The sequence below is a fragment of the Hyperolius riggenbachi genome, chromosome 5, assembly GCF_040937935.1.
Source record: "Hyperolius riggenbachi isolate aHypRig1 chromosome 5, aHypRig1.pri, whole genome shotgun sequence".
Classification (NCBI taxonomy): Eukaryota; Metazoa; Chordata; class Amphibia; order Anura; family Hyperoliidae; genus Hyperolius; species Hyperolius riggenbachi.
The window spans coordinates 124,621,384-124,639,470 of record NC_090650.1 but is presented as its reverse complement, the minus strand read 5'-3'; the positions used below and the strand labels follow the sequence as shown (position 1 = coordinate 124,639,470).

General features: G+C 43.6%; 1 protein-coding gene across 1 annotated transcript in view; it reads left to right on the top strand.

The window, feature by feature from the left end:
* Window positions 1-18,087, top strand: part of OSBPL10 (oxysterol binding protein like 10) — a 631,331-nt gene that overhangs the window by 160,410 nt on the left and 452,834 nt on the right. The gene's annotated exons all lie outside the window — the stretch shown is intronic.

The following is an 18,087-nucleotide window of genomic DNA, read 5'->3' as shown; positions in this document are numbered from 1 at the left end:
GGATTGATATAAGCAAAATCTATTATCTTGAAAAATTTGTATTGCAATTTCCCCTTGAAATACAAGAGTTGAAGTATTATATGTAACCACAAGAGGGCAGAGCAATTCCAAATGGAATATTTTCTGTATATTTTAAAATATAACCCACTGCAAGATTGTACATGCCTTACATACATCTTTTCTCTACTTTGTGCACATAAAATGTATTCTGTCATTCCCCCCCCCCCCCCCCCCCCCAAAAAAAAAAAAATAATAGTAATAATAATAATATGAGAACAATGTGATCATTCTTCACATACTGTAACTTTCATGTTTGACATTCAGTGATGGCAAAGCTTTAGGTTTGCATTGTCCTTTAATCTAGTGACATTTCTACTCTTCCCAAAATAAGTACGTCATTTTTAATTATTCTGCCTAATAAAATCCCTGATTTATGTGTCCGTCCTAGCATGTATGTGTGTCACCTCACTGTGAAGATACAGGGCCGTGAGGCATGCGCACAGCCAGGGTCGGACTGGGCCACAGTAGTACAGTTTTTTTCCCTCGGTGGGCCCCCCCTCTAGGTCTCTGGTGGGCCCCCCCCTCCTTGTCTGACAGAGCTCCAATTGCTGCCTGCAGCACAAAAATTATCTTCTCAGTGCTGTAATCACTCATGCTGAGGGGCAGTGGTGTAGCTAAGGAGCTGTGGGCCTCGATGCAAATTTTACAATGGGGCCCCCCAAGCACTCTATACATAACAATTGATACGACGCACCAAAACCAGCCAATGGCAACTAAAGTGTCAGAGGTGCAAGAAGGGGATGGGAAATAGCTTGTTAATGATTACCACTGTTCAAAGTATCTATAGAAGTGATTAGTATGAGCACAGGACCAATAGAGAGGTAATACTGTAGTTGAGGGAGGGCCCTTTGGGGCCCCTTTGGCCCAAGGGCTCCGATGCGGTCGCAACCTCTGCGGTCACAACCTCTGCAAAATAGGACATTACTTTATATTGAAGGAGGGGACTCGATGCAAGGTTTTGCTGGGCAGCAGTGTCTCTGAATTACAATGCTGCTAAGATCATGTACATTTGTCCCTGTCCATAATACATCATGGCCACGCCCACCTTCTGGTGCATGGTCAAGCCCTTTTTTCACCGCAATCATGGGATGTGTGGGCCCCAGGTTGAAATTTCTTTGGTGGGCCCCCAGTGTCCCAGTCCGACCCTGCGCACAGCCCTAGACCTTCAGGTGAGTGTCGCTAGTGTGAGAGAATCGTGGGTGTCACGGCTGCACTAGTGTTCAGCATCTCGTTATCTAACAGGCTTAAATGACTAGTCATAAAATAAGCTTATTAATTGGTAGCATCAAGCAACAAAGGAAGCCTGTGGTTGACCCCGGTTGGATAGTGTACAGGTAAAAAGACACCATCATCGGCACAGCATACCAGGGTGTGAATTGAAGCTGAAGCCCAAGAACTGAACAGTGTTCAGTTCTTGGGCAAGGCTCCCTAATGCTGCAGGGTGGCCGTCAAATGCTTGGAGTCCGACGGGAGAAAGGCACTATACAAATGTTATCATAATTATTATACTATGATTGCATTAGTAATTAGAATGCACCATCTCAGTAAATAGCTCTTGAATTGGCTTGTAACCAACAGGATGAGTTAATGTAAATTTCTAGGTTCTGCACAAGCAGGCAACCAAGGCATCATCAAAATTCAGCTGTAAAGGTATCTACCTGCAATATTAATTCAGCAGCAGCGTTTGCAGTAGCATGAACTTACCATCCAGTAGGGAGCAATTGGATTTAATTGGCTATTTACATTTCCCACCCATTGTTTTAGAATAGTTTTCCAGGGTCACAGTAAAGGTTATGTCTTAATTATAGGTTAGATGCTGACTATACACTATATATTGATTGTTGGCTGTTTACCAGATCTCCATCCAGTGACATTGACTACCTGCGTACTTGATCATCCACAAAAGTTTAGAGAATAATTGCTCTTTAGCTCATCTATCCTTATTAAACGGGCCAGTGTGGATACAGAGGCCACCTTAACATTTGTGTTTGAGATAAATAGTCATTGTTATCTCTGTTACAGCAGCAGTGGCAAGCAGATGACCATAAAAGAATGAAGGGGGAGAATGGGAACTAGAGGTGTCCATATTGTTTTTCTCCTCCTTTTTCTTATCCCAGACGGTTCTCCCCTTTAGCCATTCTATTAGGATAGTACACGGCTTATGCAGATTTTACCTCACCTCTTGCCATCTCATTTCTGTACAGGCAAGTGCTTACATGGGATGAAGGTGAGAATGTGGTCAGAGCCAGGATGACCAGTGCTTACTGCTTACAGTAAACCAGTATGGCAGAAGTTTAAGTAAACACTGTACTGGCCATATACGGTAAGGACAGCACGATGCCTATCAAAGACTGGGGAATGTATTGCCTTCTTAGGTGGTATTCTGGAACAGTTATAGATATCTGGTGTACCTCTCTTTGAGGGTCACTGGGAGAGGGGATTGAGATAGCCAAGGCTGCACCACAATACGTAGATAGAATATTTCATTACACCCAATCAGGCATTGATGTCATTTTTTTTTATTAAACTGATCACATTTGTTTTCACATTTTTACCCCCACATTGTCAAACACTTTATTGAATATATTTAAAACATTAAATTTCTGGTTCGACCATGTATGGTATCCTTAAAGAGGAACTCCAGTGAAAATAATGCAATAAAAAAGGTGCTTCATTTTTACAATAATTATGTATAAATGATTTAGTCCGTGTTTGCTCATTGTAAAATCTTTCCTCTCCCCGATTTACATTCTGACATTTATTACATGGTGACATTTTTACTGTGGGCAGGTTATGTAGCTGCTGCTAGCTGTTTTGGCTGTTAGAGACAGCTGTAAACCGCTAATTCCTGTCTGTGAACCTTGTTACATTGTAACAAACTGCCAAAAGTACCGCGGTCCCAGAGCTTCTTGTGGGAGGGGTTTCAGCACAAAATCAGTCATACAGCGCCCCCTGATGGTCTGTTTGTGAAAATCAATATATTTCTCATGTAAAAGGGGGTATCAGCTACTGATTGGGATATAGTTCAATTCTTGGTTGGAGTTTCTCTTTAAGAAGTACTTCACAGTTCACTGTTCTCAAAGTCCAGTGTTTACTTGGACTTTACATAGTGATCAACTGCCATCTAGTTAATCACCAAATATTATTTTTATTTATTGCGTGCCAACATATTCCATAGCACTGTACAATGTGCGAAACATACAACAATGGAGATCATAGATACATGAGCAGTTCAGCATACTGTACAATCAGGACAACCAGTGAAACAAGCTCTGATTAGCAAAGCTCTGATTTGCTGTGGTCACATCCTGCTTTTAGCATGTGTTCATGACTAGCAAACCAGAGACTTACATATCTATCCCCTGACCAAACTGATCACATACTGTATTTCTCCATGAGTACTCCGAGTCATAACCATCACTATATGTAACTTAATGCTGCTGTATATGTACTGAACACAAGAGGTGGGAGAGGAGTAAATAAGGAGAAGCTTCCGGACAGTGCCTCACTCCTGGGATTTGTACAGACTGAAGGTTAAACGTAAGTGCTTTTAAAAAATAGGCAGCCATGGGGTCCTCAAATCTCTTTAAATTTAGCAATAGACTAAAATTGCGTTATTTCTCTCAGGAAGTTTGGGATTTACTCATTACTATTATTGTGATGGGTTCACTAAAGCTATGTACAGAACTTAAAACATACCTATACAGATATGTGGCACAATAAGAAATAAAGGAGCAAATCTATCCTACCTTGAGCTTGCCCGTGTTACCCTTCTGTTTTTTTGCACTGTAACAGTTATCAGAAAGGTGCATTTATCTATAAATATGGTAGTGCATCAGCAGCATGGGTCTCCTGAAAAGTAAATAGAAAACAAAACTTTATGTCTGTATGCTCGGCGAGAACTCTTCTTCAAATGGTTTTCCGACTAACCTCCCTCTAAGAACCCTTGGTTCAAGAGAATCAATAAAGCTATGGTCTGGTATAAACTAACCTACCTTAACAGGAAATGTCCCCTGAAATTTGAAAGAATTTGGCTTCAATGGTCTGAATACATGTCCTCTCACACACACCTGATACTGTTTAGATAACTTGTAAACATTGTTCAGCAGCGGGTCAACCCCTTGTTCTCCTGATAGAACTCTCCTGTAGGCGTGATGCACTCAGAGTGGGGTGGGGGGTGGGAGGGCTAGGGTGGTGGTGGTGGTGGGGGGGGTCACTGTTCTGGTGTCTCCTCACCAGTGTTGTATCTTATTCTCTGTTAGAAAATTCAATAAAATTTGACTGTTAAAAAAAAAAAAAAAAATAGAAAACAAAACACTTTTGTCTGCACACAGAGTCCTGATAAGGGCATAGTGCTGAAAGAATCAAATGGTAATTATATCTCTCCCCTGGAGTCTACCTCACACTGTCATAGCTGCTCTTTACAAGTCACATACAGTTGTAGCTCTTAAAGGGGAACTGAAGTAAGAGGTACACGGAGGCTGCCATATTTATTTCCTTTTAATCAATATCAGTTGCCTGGCAGCCCTGCTGGTCTATTTCTCTGCAGTAGCATCTCAATAACACCAGAAACAAGCATGCAGCTAGTCTTGTCAGATCTGACTTTAAAGTCTGAAACACCTGATCTGCTGCATGCTTGTTCAGGGGCTATGGCTAATAGTATTAGAGGCAGAGGATCAGCAGGGCTGCCAGGCAACTGGTATTGATTAAAAGGAAATAAATATGGCAGCCTCTGTATACCTCTTACTTCAGTTCCCCTTTAAACTGAAAATAAGAATGTGAGACTGCAGGAAAGGTGTATATATACATTTACTACCATACACACAGTTAATTATCTCTTAAATATATTTTCAGTTCATGTTTGCTTTAAGCATTTATTAAAATGACTGCCAGGTCAGCAGTTTCATAAGTAGCACTGTACAGATATGCTGCATGGGTTTCAGCTATGCACGTTCTGCTCCATAGAGTTGAGAGGAAGGAGGTTGAGGCAATTGGCATCCTGCTGTGGGAAATTCACCACAGCACCACCACTCCCAATGATGTTCCCCTATGGAAGGCCAATGCTGTCTGGGGGTCACTCTGCTCACTATAGATCATACATGTTAAACTCCAGCCCACGGGCCAAATCTGGACCATAGAGCCATCGGATTTGGCATTCAAGTGCTTTCCCCACTTTGCATTATGTTTGGCCCATTGTAGACCACCAGTGAAAATCACCAAGAAAGCCATACGAGGGTGGAGGGGCAAAAGCACTAGACATCAGGGAACTGTATAGGGGACTGGGGAGGGCCACTAGAACCTAGGGAACTGTATAGGGAAGGGAGGGGGGGGGCACTAGACACCAGGGAACTGTATAGGAGAGGGAGGAGGGCCACTAGACACCAGGGAACTGTATAGGAGAGGGAGGAGGGCCACTAGACACCAGGGAACTATATAGGAGAGGGAGGAGGGCCACTAGACACCAGGGAACTATATAGGAGAGGGAGGAGGGCCACTAAACACCAGGTAATTGTGTAGGGGATCATATGGAGGAGACAAAAGAAGTCTGGCACTATAGTTTTAATGTCAGCGAGTGGTTAGCAGTGCAATGACATGATGCATAGATGAATCACATGGCATTCAAGTGCAAAAAATTAAATCATGCAGATGCTGAGGCGCTGTACCTGAGTGTGGGAGGTTGCAGATGTGGGCGCCAAGTGGTGCACGGCCTAACGACCGTTTCGCAGGGCAAAACGCCTGGCTTCTTCTGAGGTGTGTGCACAAAGTGACTAGAACGAAGGCGGAATTTAAGTGCGCGTCAAAGCGCGCACTTCCGTACCGCTGATAGTATCCGCCCCTCCATGTAGACAAGTTCCTCCGTGATAGAGAGGATTACAAGTTTGGACGTATTTTTTCCTGGACACAAGTTCCAGGCTTCAAACCTAGAGGAAAGCCAGGCACCCCGGGAAAGCCTAAGGGTTACTGGACCACCGACTCAGAATCAAGCGGTGACGACACTCCCAAACCACGCCCCAAACGGAACCCCAAGAAACCATCCCCTAATCCCACAGGTGCCCCTTTTGGCGGCGCATCAGGCGGAGGAGAGGAAGAAACAAAAGACAAAAAAGTGACCTGGGAGGACAAACCGAGAGGAAAAGGCAAAAAGAGGAAGGTGACTTATTAGCCGAGATGCCCTCTAATATCAAAACAAACCTGGTGAACTTAACTTCAGTGGAACTACCAGAGGGAGTAGAAAGCCTTTTGAATAAGGGATTGAACTTCTCCTTAACTCAACAGTTTGATTATTCACAATTTAAAGTGGACTTATATAAAGGAATCAGAGAGCTTAATATTCAGCATCATTTCGGAAAAATGAAGAATGAGGAAACCTCTTCCCTAGTGAGCCCCCAAGAAGTCGAACAATCTATCGTAGGCCCACTAGGATTTAGTCCATTGGGTTCTTGGAACGATAGAGAACTTGGAGAAATTTCTTCCCTCAATGAACTTTTGGCGGATTCAGCGTTGGTTGAAGTACCATCGCATGACACCACAAAGTTCAATCCATGTAAATCCACTATGCCATTTCCTACAACGGCAGGCTCTTGCATTGATCTTTTCGAAAAACAAATAGACAGTGAAATTAAAGCTCTTGAGAAGCAAAAAGAAGGAGAAGTAAAAAGGCGCTACTCTGTCTCCCTATCCTCCCAATCAATCAGCTGCTTAATTCTCAAGGTGTGGGTATCCCTTTAATCCCCACCAAACATAAAAATAGACAAAAAACAGAGAATAGCGCTCGTATCCAAGTTTGTAATTGATAGTTTATTTATCTATGCATAAAAAATATCTAGCCTTTGGAGTTAAAACCATATAAGCATAAAGGGTTTCATATACAAGATCACTTCAAAAGTTCTCCACTATATCCCCTCCTGCATATGTCTTCTAAAAAAATAATAATAAGTGGAACAATATAACTTCATTCATGCCATGCACACTGTCATGCATACCATGGAGCCACCTGAATCTCTAATAAAAATTCCCCATAAAAAATTCTCCAGTAAAATCCGTGTAGATAAGTGTATTGGGTCAATCCGCCTATGCGTTTATAGCAGTCCCCTCCGTTATCTCAGAGTGTCTATCCACCTGCCGCAAAGGACGCTTTCAATCACTTGTGCGTTCAGTCACTTACGCGTCTTGCAGCTTTTCTAATTTTCACATGCGGGCTCCGGCCGGTAGCCTCGCAAGCAGGACTCCTCTCTCTTTCCGTATCGCCGCTCCCCCGGTATGGCGTCCGTTTGCAAGCTCCTTACAGCTCCGTGCGCTCCGGCTGCACAGCTTTCCGGGTGATTGGCCAGTTGGGAGTGACGTCACTTCCCTTTCCGGGCTCCTGCGTTCCAACCAGCGTTCCAATGCGATTTCCTGCTTTCAGAACTCCCATATGCAACCATGCACCTTGTACTGTACGTACTTTTGTTGCAGAATGTAGGAACACTGCGTGGATGCTCCTAGAGCCCTTCACATCGACATGTTTCGATAGTATACGACTATCTTCATCAGGATGAGGGATACCCACTGGCCACCACTTCCTGCTTTTTATATACATCCAATCTATCAAATCTCCACCTTTCCTTAAAGGGGAACTCCATTCATTACTCATAGTTGCCCTCAATTCTCTAAGTCTCAATTTTTCACCCTCCATAGATTATTTTTACATTTTCTAAGCGTTTTTAGGCATTTATTGGGCATTTTTTTCGCGTTTTTAGGCATTTATTGGGCATTTTTTGAGCGTTTTTAGGCATTTATTGGGCATTTTTCAAGCATTTTCTGGACATTTTCTGATCATTTTTCAGTCATTTTTTGAAAACATCCTCCTAAAAGCTTCCTCCTAAAAGCTCCCCCTCTCCCTCCATAGAGACCCAGGTGATCCATGCACTCAGGTGGCTCCCATTCATCTCATTGCAAGAAACCAAACATCTCCCATTCTTCATTTAAGCCATTAGGTACCATAGTGTTTAAATTAAAAATCCATTGGCTTTCTTTTCTTGACATTTTTGCTATGTAGTTTCCCCCTCTGGGGTCTCTCCGGATTATTTCCAATCCAAAAAATATCACATTATTCAATTTGCTTCCATGGTGCTGTCTAAAATGTTTGTCTAAAATGTTTGGAGAGGGGATGCCCCTCCCAACCCTTCAAAATATTATTAAAATGTTCCCCTATACGCTTATGCATAAAGAGGGAAATGCATAAGCGTATAGGGGAACATTTTAATAATATTTTGAAGGGTTGGGAGGGGCATCCCCTCTCCAAACATTTTAGACAGCACCATGGAAGCAAATTGAATAATGTGATATTTTTTGGATTGGAAATAATCCGGAGAGACCCCAGAGGGGGAAACTACATAGCAAAAATGTCAAGAAAAGAAAGCCAATGGATTTTTAATTTAAACACTATGGTACCTAATGGCTTAAATGAAGAATGGGAGATGTTTGGTTTCTTGCAATGAGATGAATGGGAGCCACCTGAGTGCATGGATCACCTGGGTCTCTATGGAGGGAGAGGGGGAGCTTTTAGGAGGAAGCTTTTAGGAGGATGTTTTCAAAAAATGACTGAAAAATGATCAGAAAATGTCCAGAAAATGCTTGAAAAATGCCCAATAAATGCCTAAAAACGCTCAAAAAATGCCCAATAAATGCCTAAAAACGCTAAAAAAAATGCCCAATAAATGCCTAAAAACGCTTAGAAAATGTAAAAATAATCTATGGAGGGTGAAAAATTGAGACTTAGAGAATTGAGGGCAACTATGAGTAATGAATGGAGTTCCCCTTTAAGGAAAGGTGGAGATTTGATAGATTGGATGTCTATAAAAAGCAGGAAGTGGTGGCCAGTGGGTATCCCTCATCCTGATGAAGATAGTCGTATACTATCGAAACATGTCGATGTGAAGGGCTCTAGGAGCATCCACGCAGTGTTCCTACATTCTGCAACAAAAGCACGTACAGTACAAGGTGCATGGTTGCATATGGGAGTTCTGAAAGCAGGAAATCGCATTGGAACGCTGGTTGGAACGCAGGAGCCCGGAAAGGGAAGTGACGTCACTCCCAACTGGCCAATCACCCGGAAAGCTGTGCAGCCGGAGCGCACGGAGCTGTAAGGAGCTTGCAAACGGACGCCATACCGGGGGAGCGGCGATACGGAAAGAGAGAGGAGTCCTGCTTGCGAGGCTACCGGCCGGAGCCCGCATGTGAAAATTAGAAAAGCTGCAAGACGCGTAAGTGACTGAACGCACAAGTGATTGAAAGCGTCCTTTGCGGCAGGTGGATAGACACTCTGAGATAACGGAGGGGACTGCTATAAACGCATAGGCGGATTGACCCAATACACTTATCTACACGGATTTTACTGGAGAATTTTTTATGGGGAATTTTTATTAGAGATTCAGGTGGCTCCATGGTATGCATGACAGTGTGCATGGCATGAATGAAGTTATATTGTTCCACTTATTATTATTTTTTTAGAAGACATATGCAGGAGGGGATATAGTGGAGAACTTTTGAAGTGATCTTGTATATGAAACCCTTTATGCTTATATGGTTTTAACTCCAAAGGCTAGATATTTTTTATGCATAGATAAATAAACTATCAATTACAAACTTGGATACGAGCGCTATTCTCTGTTTTTTGTCGAAATTTAAGCTCTTGTTTACCCTACAGAACCATCGAACCTGACCCCCTCTGAAAATAGGGCCCTTCGTTGGCTCAAAAACCGCCCCGACCTTACAATCCGGAAGGCAGACAATGGAGGGTCTGTAGTGGTGCTTTCCACTGAAAGCTATAAAACCGAGGCTCTACGGCAACTGTCAGACACTACCACCTACAAACCCCTTAAAGGAGATCCCACGGCAAGCTACCACACTGCCCTGAGATCACTCCTGCGTAGAGGGGTAGAGAATGGTTGTTTAACATCTGCTTTAGCTATTAATCTGTTGCCTTCCTTTCCAGTGAAACCTGTGTGGTATTGCCTACCTAAGATCCACAAATCCGTGACCGATCCCCCGGGCCGACCCATTGTGTCGGGCATGGGACCGGTCACGGAGAGGCTTTCCAGATACCTGGACCACATCCTCCGGCCGCTTTTAATACATATTCCATCGCACCTTAGCGACACCATTGATGTTCTTGAGGGCCTTGGGTCCTCGTCGTGGTGCAGGGGGGACCTGTTGGTGACCATTGACGTCACCAGCCTCTACAGCAGAATCCCACATTCCGATGGCCTAGCTGCCGTCAGGATGTACCTTGACAGGGGCAAAAAAGATGTTGTTTTCAACAACTTTGTGTGTGAATGCCTAGGGTTCGTCCTCACACACAACGCTTTCCTTTTTGGTAACGCATGGTATCAGCAGGTCTCGGGTACCGCGATGGGGACCCCAGTAGCCTGTACCTATGCTAACCTGTTTTTGGGCGCTTGGGAATAAAAGTATGTACATTCCTCCAGTAACCCTTTTCGATCGGACCTGAGGATGTGGTCCAGGTATGTGGATGACGTCCTGACCTTTTGGTCAGGAGATGTCTCACTCCTCGGATCTTTCTTGGAGTATCTCAACAATAACGATGTTAACATGCAATTCACTATGAAATGATCGGAGGAAAGTATCCATTACCTTGACCTTGAGTTAGTTATTACATCGGAGGGAATTTCAACCAGAGGCTTTCGCAAGCCTACGGCCTCCAATACTATCCTTCATTCAGACAGTTATCATCCAAAGCATGTAACAGAGTCTCTCCCCTATGGCCAATTCCTGCGGCTACGCAGAAACAATACAGAGCCACAAGAATTTGTGGCACAAGCAAGTGATCTCAAACAGCGACTGTTGGCCAGGGGTTATAAAGAAAGAAATCCTAACGAAGCAATCAAAAAAGCCACCACAAAGGATAGGTCCGAGCTGGTCAAAAGAAGGGCCCCCAAAACATCCACTAAGGGGTCTGGAGTATTCTCCTTTGAATTTTCCCCTATGGCAAAGCAAATTAAATGGGCCTTCAGTAAAAACTGGTCACTCCTCCTAGAGGACCCAGTGTTGAAAACTAGCCTACCATCCCAACCCCTGGTGGCGTTTAAAAGAGCACCGACCATTGGCGATATATTGGTTCACAGTGACTTTCGCGAAAATTCACAGCGCACCTGGCTGAGCGGGTTTACTTCCACAGGAAACCACCGCTGTGGCTTCTGTAAAGCATGCCACCTTATGAAAACTGGCAGGCTCTTCCAACTAGGCCCTATCACGCATAGCACGACATTTTTTGCAACATGCAGAACCAAATTTGTTGTTTACGCACTATGGTGCCCTTGCCAACGTTTCTACATTGGTAAAACTACAAGAATGACCAAAGAAAGCATTCTCGAACATGTACGTTTGTTACCCAAGGGCAAAGGGTGCCCAAGAATAGTTGAGCATATGAAAGCTGTTCATGATAACAACCCCAATCTCCTATCGTTTGCAATTATTGATATTTGCAATGTTCCCCGGAAAGGGGGCGATAGGAAAAAACTCCTGCTCAGACAGGAAGCGCATTGGATTTTATGCACCAACGCTATGGGTGCCTTGGGTCTTAATGACTACGTAGACCTTGCCTGTTTTCTTGATCCCTAATATGTGCCTCCTCCCTGGCCCCCTTTTTTGTTGCCCCTTTTGGCTCATATTGTGGCACTTTTGGGAACCGTTACGGAGTTTTTAATTTATACCCGGTTTTCCCTAAATTTTGGAATCCTGGTATAATTTTTATCATTTATATTCATGAAAGTTTACCTAGCAACCCGTTTTATTATCCCCGTTCAAGGGATTAACGGCCAGCCTAACTATGAGCCATATCTTGCCACTCTTCATGGTTGCTCTCCTGGACTTCTGGACTCCTGCCATCTCACACACTTTTCTTTTCCACCCCTGGGTGTACCCGCCACCCTTTCTCCTCTCCCCCCGTCTCCCTCCCTTTACAATTCTCTTTCCCCCCCCCCCAGGTTTCACATCCATCTTCACTTTTCCCTTATCTCACTCCTTTCGGGTACATCAGTCCACCCCCCCCCCCCCCTCTGGTTATATCCGGTCTGTGCCACTTCACTCAGTTGCAACATATAGGCCAATGAGCCTTTACATGTGAGAATAGCTCCATGTTCTATATGGCCGGTTTTACAGCTGTTACCCAACTGCTGTTGCAGCGCTATGCCTGCTAACACAGGACTGGTCTTGCATGGTTGGCTGGGCTTCCCCGTCTCTTAGTGTTTACACAGGATGGGGCGGTCCCGCTCACCATGGCAACCAGTGAATACCGCCGCTGCCCCGGCACACATTGAGTTGTAAGTTTAGCAGAGGGCGAAGGCGTAGCCCCGGGTCACACGATCGCAACGTCATTACTGACGTGCGCCCGTGACTAACACTGGTGGCTCCGCCTGTTCCCGCCCTCTTCTATGACACTTTCGTCCGGACCAATCTACATGGAGGGGCGGATACTATCAGCGGTACGGAAGTGCGTGCTTTGACGCGCACTTAAATTCCGCCTTCGTTCTAGTCACTTTGTGCACACACCTCAGAAGAAGCCAGGCGTTTTGCCCTGCGAAACGGTCGTTAGGCCGTGCACCACTTGGCGCCCACATCTGCAACCTCCCACACTCAGGTACAGCGCCTCAGCATCTGCATGATTTAATTTTTTGCACTTGAATGCCATGTGATTCATCTATGCATCATGTCATTGCACTGCTAACCACTCGCTGACATTAAAACTATAGTGCCAGACTTCTTTTGTCTCCTCCATATGTTTTGCATTACTATTGCTTTTAAGTCTTGAGCACATAGTCATCCTGGGTGAACATCCACTTTACCTGCTTCATTCAGCGTTACCCGAGTGCCTGCCAGCTCTCCCCCACCTAATTGTGTAGGGGACTTAGGGTGCCATTAGACACCAGGGTACTTTTATAAGGGAGGGAGGTGGCCACTAAACATTGAGGTTGGCTCGCTACTTGGTCCTAGTGTTCAATTTCAGCCCAGTTTGTAGTTGAGATCGACACCCCTGCTCTAGATGGAACAATTGTTTTCATCCAAGGAAAATCTTACGTATTCACACAGCTTTGTGCTTTAGACCAGTTGGTAACTGCTGTGTATTTGTTTTGCCTTTCTATGCTGCATTGCAGAATCTATTCAGACAGAGTTCAACTGGTAAAAATAATAACAAAAGCTGGTAATATGAATTAGTGTATAATTTATTCTTCTGGCTGAAATCCATCATAAAGTATCCAGTTAACACATAGCATATTAACTCATTTGGAAAAAAGCCTAGAGAAGTGCTGCAGAACCAGCTTCCCCTGAGAGCTCACGCTGTCTTTTTATCAACCTCAAGCACAGAAACCATAAGAGGCTGGTAATTGACAGCGTAATTCTATTTTAGCATCACAATGTTATGGAGAATGTTACAGCTAGAATGCCTTGTGAGTGCTGTTTGTGGTCACTTTACTTACTGCTCTCTTCCAAAGAAATGCTTGTTGACTTGCAATTATTTGGTCAGCTTCTTGGCTCATTGTTGCTTTATGCTACGTGAAATATTAATGCACAAATAGAAACAGATCTTTACACTGCCTTTTTTATAATTAGTTTCTGTACCTGTATGCCAATTTTTTTTCTTTTTAAACGAACCTCTTGTCCTTTCTTGCATCAGTAACTGGCCCATATGTGATTGTGGTACAGAGGTACCCTGTCAACCATGATCCAGTGCTAATGCCACATTTACATTTGTAACAAAAGTCCCCAGCCCCACCAGGTGAACCGTCATCCAGTGTTAATCCCATATTTCCATCTGTAACAGAAATCCTCAACTCCACCATGCCAGCCGTGATACTGTGCTAATTCCACATTTTTATCTGTAAAAAAAAAAAGTCCCCAACCCCACCATGTCAATCATGATACAATGCTAATCCCACATTTTCATCTGTAACAGAAATTCTCAACTCCACCATGTCATCCATAATCCAATGCTAAATTCCCATATTTCCATCTGTAACAGAAATCCCCAAACCACACATAACACTAACCGTAATTACCCCCCCCCCCCCCCCCCCCCCCCGAAGTGGGAGGAATGTGGAGAATGACATTTCATTCTCTACTTAAAAGACCACTGTAGCAAAAACCTTGACATTTTAAGTATACATAAACATTTACAGATAAGAAGTATGTTTATTCCAGAGTAAAATGAGCAATAAATTAGTTTTCTCCTATGTTGCTGTCACTTACATTACAGTAAGTAGTAGAAATCTGACACAAGCAACAGGTTTTGGACTAGCCCATCTCCTCCAGGGGGATTGTCAGGATTTTCTTTATTTTCAAAAGCACTTTGTGAATGGCAGTTACTCCGTCCAACTGGCAAAAAAGTGTATGGTGAGCAGGAAGGCTGGCCAGCATCTTTGTATAAATCTTTTTCAGGGAGTGTCTTTATAAAGAATAAAGGCTATGCTGAGAATCCCATATGGAGAGATGGACTAGCCCAAAACCTGATCTGAGGTAACCACAACATATACATTCTACTACCTACTGTATGTAACTTATGGCTCAATTTACTCTGGAAGAAACATGCTTCTTATTTGTATGTGTTAACATATTGTGATGGTCAGAGCAGATGTCTGCTTGTTTCAGGTCTGAATTTGAAGGAAAAGGTCCTGGATGTTGTCATTTGTTGCACATTTGCAACAACGCTTTCCTGCAGATTAGTATGGGATCCAGGGCTGGCGTGTATTGGGAGAAAGGTGGGCCTTACATGCCACTCCTCCAAGTCCAGGCCTGAGTTTGGCAGAGAGGAGGTAAATGGATTCACCTGTGTGAATTTGGATAAATGGCTGCATCACCCAGAATGCAGTGGGCTGTATGTGGAGCAAGCAGGCTCTGGAAAGGCTGTGCAGCCGAGAGGGCTACTAGGCCTGTAGCAGCAGGGAAAGCTGCTGATGTGGAAGTGCTGGAGAGGAGTTGGGCTCCAGTACTGGTAAACCAGGAGAAGCCTGGAAAAGGTGAGTGGCCCAGGACTGCCATTAGGCCCGTGACAGGGTGTCACTGAAAAGCCAGTGTGGCTGAAGAAGGCTGTATATGCTGTGCCTACAGTGTGATTACTGAATACCCAGAGTGGTTTATTTTGTTGCTGTTTCTGGACATTGTTGTGACTGACAATAAAGCCATAATATTGTTTTATTTTTTAGCCCAAGAAAACTCACTGTCTGGTATGTTGGGACCCTTGATGCTGCTGACCTACTCTACCAATGAGTTAAAACCCCCAGAATATCACAATATATTTAAAATGTTCGCCACAGTGGTCCTTTAAGAATGTCAGTTGCCTGACTTCTGTGCTGATGCTCTGCCTACAATACTTTAAGTAACTGGAACAGATTGAGCATGCAGTTCAGATGATGTTACTCTGGTCTGACTCCACTGACTGCATGATTGTTGCAGGTGTGCAAAGCTGAAACCTCAGCATGACAGGTAGGCAACTGGCTTTGTTTACAGTGGGTTGCAAAAGTATTCGGCCCCCTTGAAGTTTTCCACATTTTGCCACATTACTGCCACAAACCTGAATCAATTTTATTGGAATTCCACATGAAAGACCAACACAAAGGGGTGTACACATGAGAAGTGGAACGAAAATCATACATGATTCCAAACATTTTTTTTACAAATAAATAACTGCAAAAATTATTCGGCCCCCTTTGATCTGAGTGCAGTCAGTTGCCTATAGACATTGCCTGATGAGTGCTAATGACTAAATAGAGTGCGCCTGTGTGTAATCTAATGTCAGTACAAATACAGCTGCTCTGTGAGGGCCTCAGAGGTTGTCTAAGAGAATATTGGGAGCAACAACACTGTGACGTCCAAAGAACACACCAGACAGGTCAGGGATCAAGTTATTGAGAAATTTAAAGCAGGCTTAGGCTACAAAAAGATTTCCAAAGCCTTGAACATCCCACGGAGCACTGTTCAAGCGATCATCCAGAAATGGAAAAAGTATGGCACAACTGTACACCTACCAAGACAAGGCCATCCACCTAAACTCACAAGCCGAACAAGGAGAGCGCTGATCGGAAATGCAGTCAAGAGGCCCATGGTGACTCTGGACGAGCTGCAGAGATCTACAGCTCAGGTGGGAGACTCTGTCCATAGGACAACTATTAGTCATGCACTGTACAAAGTTGGCCTTTACGGAAGAGTGGCAAGAAGAAAGGCATTGTTAACAGAAAGCATAAGAAGTCCCGTTTGCAGTTTACCACAAGCCATGTGGGGGACACAGCAACCATGTGGAAGAAGGTGCTCTGGTCAGATGAGACCAAAATGGAACTTTTTGGCCAAAATGCAAAACGCCATGTGTGGCAGAAAACTAACACTGCACATCACTTTGAACACACCATCCCCACTGTCAAATATGGTGGTGGCAGCATCATGCTCAGGGGGTGCATCTCTTCAGCAGGGACAGGGAAGCCGGTCAGAGTTGATGGGAAGATGGATGGAGCCAAATACAGGGCAAACTTGGAAGAAAACCTCTTGGAGATTTAAAAGGATACAATGTGTTTAGGAAGGATAGAACAGGGAAAAAAGGTGGAGGGGTTTGTCTCTTTGTTAAGAATTCTTTTACAGCTGTCCTCAACGATGAGATGGAGGAAGATTGCGAAGATGTGGAGTCCGTTTGGGTAATTTTCATGGTGGAAATAAAAATTGCCAATTGCTTATTGGGGTATGCTACAGGCCACCTCATATTAATGAAGCTGCAGAACTGCGATTACTACAGCAGATTGAAAAAGCTGCAAGTAAAAATGAGGTCATAACTATGGGCGACTTCAACTTTCCAGACATTGACTGGAGTATTGGGGCTACCCATTCTGGTAAAAGCAGCAGATTTCTGGCAGCACTACAGAACAATTATTTGACTCAAATGGTAACGGAACCAACTAGGGGGAATGCGTTACTGGATCTGATCATTTCTAATAGACCAGATAATGTGCAGGTTCAAGAACATTTGGGAAATAGTGATCACAACATGATAACGTTTGATCTGGTGACTGACAGGCCATGGGGCAGCGGGACCACTAAAACTATGAATTTTAGAAAAGCAAAGTTCAATCAACTTAGGCAGGCACTAAGTTTGGTGAACTGGGATAATGTACTACAAGGGGAGGACACTGAAGGGAAATGGCAAGCTTTTAAACTTATACTCAATCAATATTGTAGTATGTAAATCCCATATGGAAACAAAATATCGAGGAATAAAAAAAGGCCTATATGGATGAATAGAAAGGTTAAAGATACAATTAAGAGGAAAAATAATGTCTATAAGGTCCTAAAACAGGAGGGGACCGAGGCTGCACTAAGGAATTATAAGGAGTGCAATAAAAATTGTAAAAAATAAATTAGGCTGGCAAAGATCGAAGCTGAAAATCAAATCGCTAGGGATATCAAATCTAACCCAAAAGAGTTTTACAAGTACATCAACTCTAAAAAAAGAAAGGTTGGCTGTATAGGACTCCTAAAGGATGAGGGTGGGAACCCAATGGTGGATGACCAAGGTAAGGCAGAGTTATTAAATGCTTTCTTTGCTTGTCTTCACAAAGGAAACAGCACTGTTGCAAATTACAGAGGCAGAAGAGTCTCAATCTTCTAACTGTAATATTAAATACTTAACGCAGGAAGAAGTAAAGGCAAGACTAAATAAATTAAAAATAGACAAGGCACCTGGCCCGGATGGCATGCATCCTCGGGTCCTAAGGGAATTAAGTTCAGTTATAGATAAACCCCTTTATCTTCTCTTTTGTGACTCTCTTTCAACTGGCAGAGTCCCAGTGGATTGGCGGACAGCCCACGTTTTCCCATTATTTAAGAAGGACAAAAAATCAGACCCAGGAAATTATAGACCTGTAAGCTTAACATCAGTTGTATGCAAACTATTTGAGGGGTTACTAAGAGATACTATACATGACTTCATAGTAGAAAATAATCTTATTTCTCAGCATCAACATGGGTTTACTAAAGACAGGTCCTGTT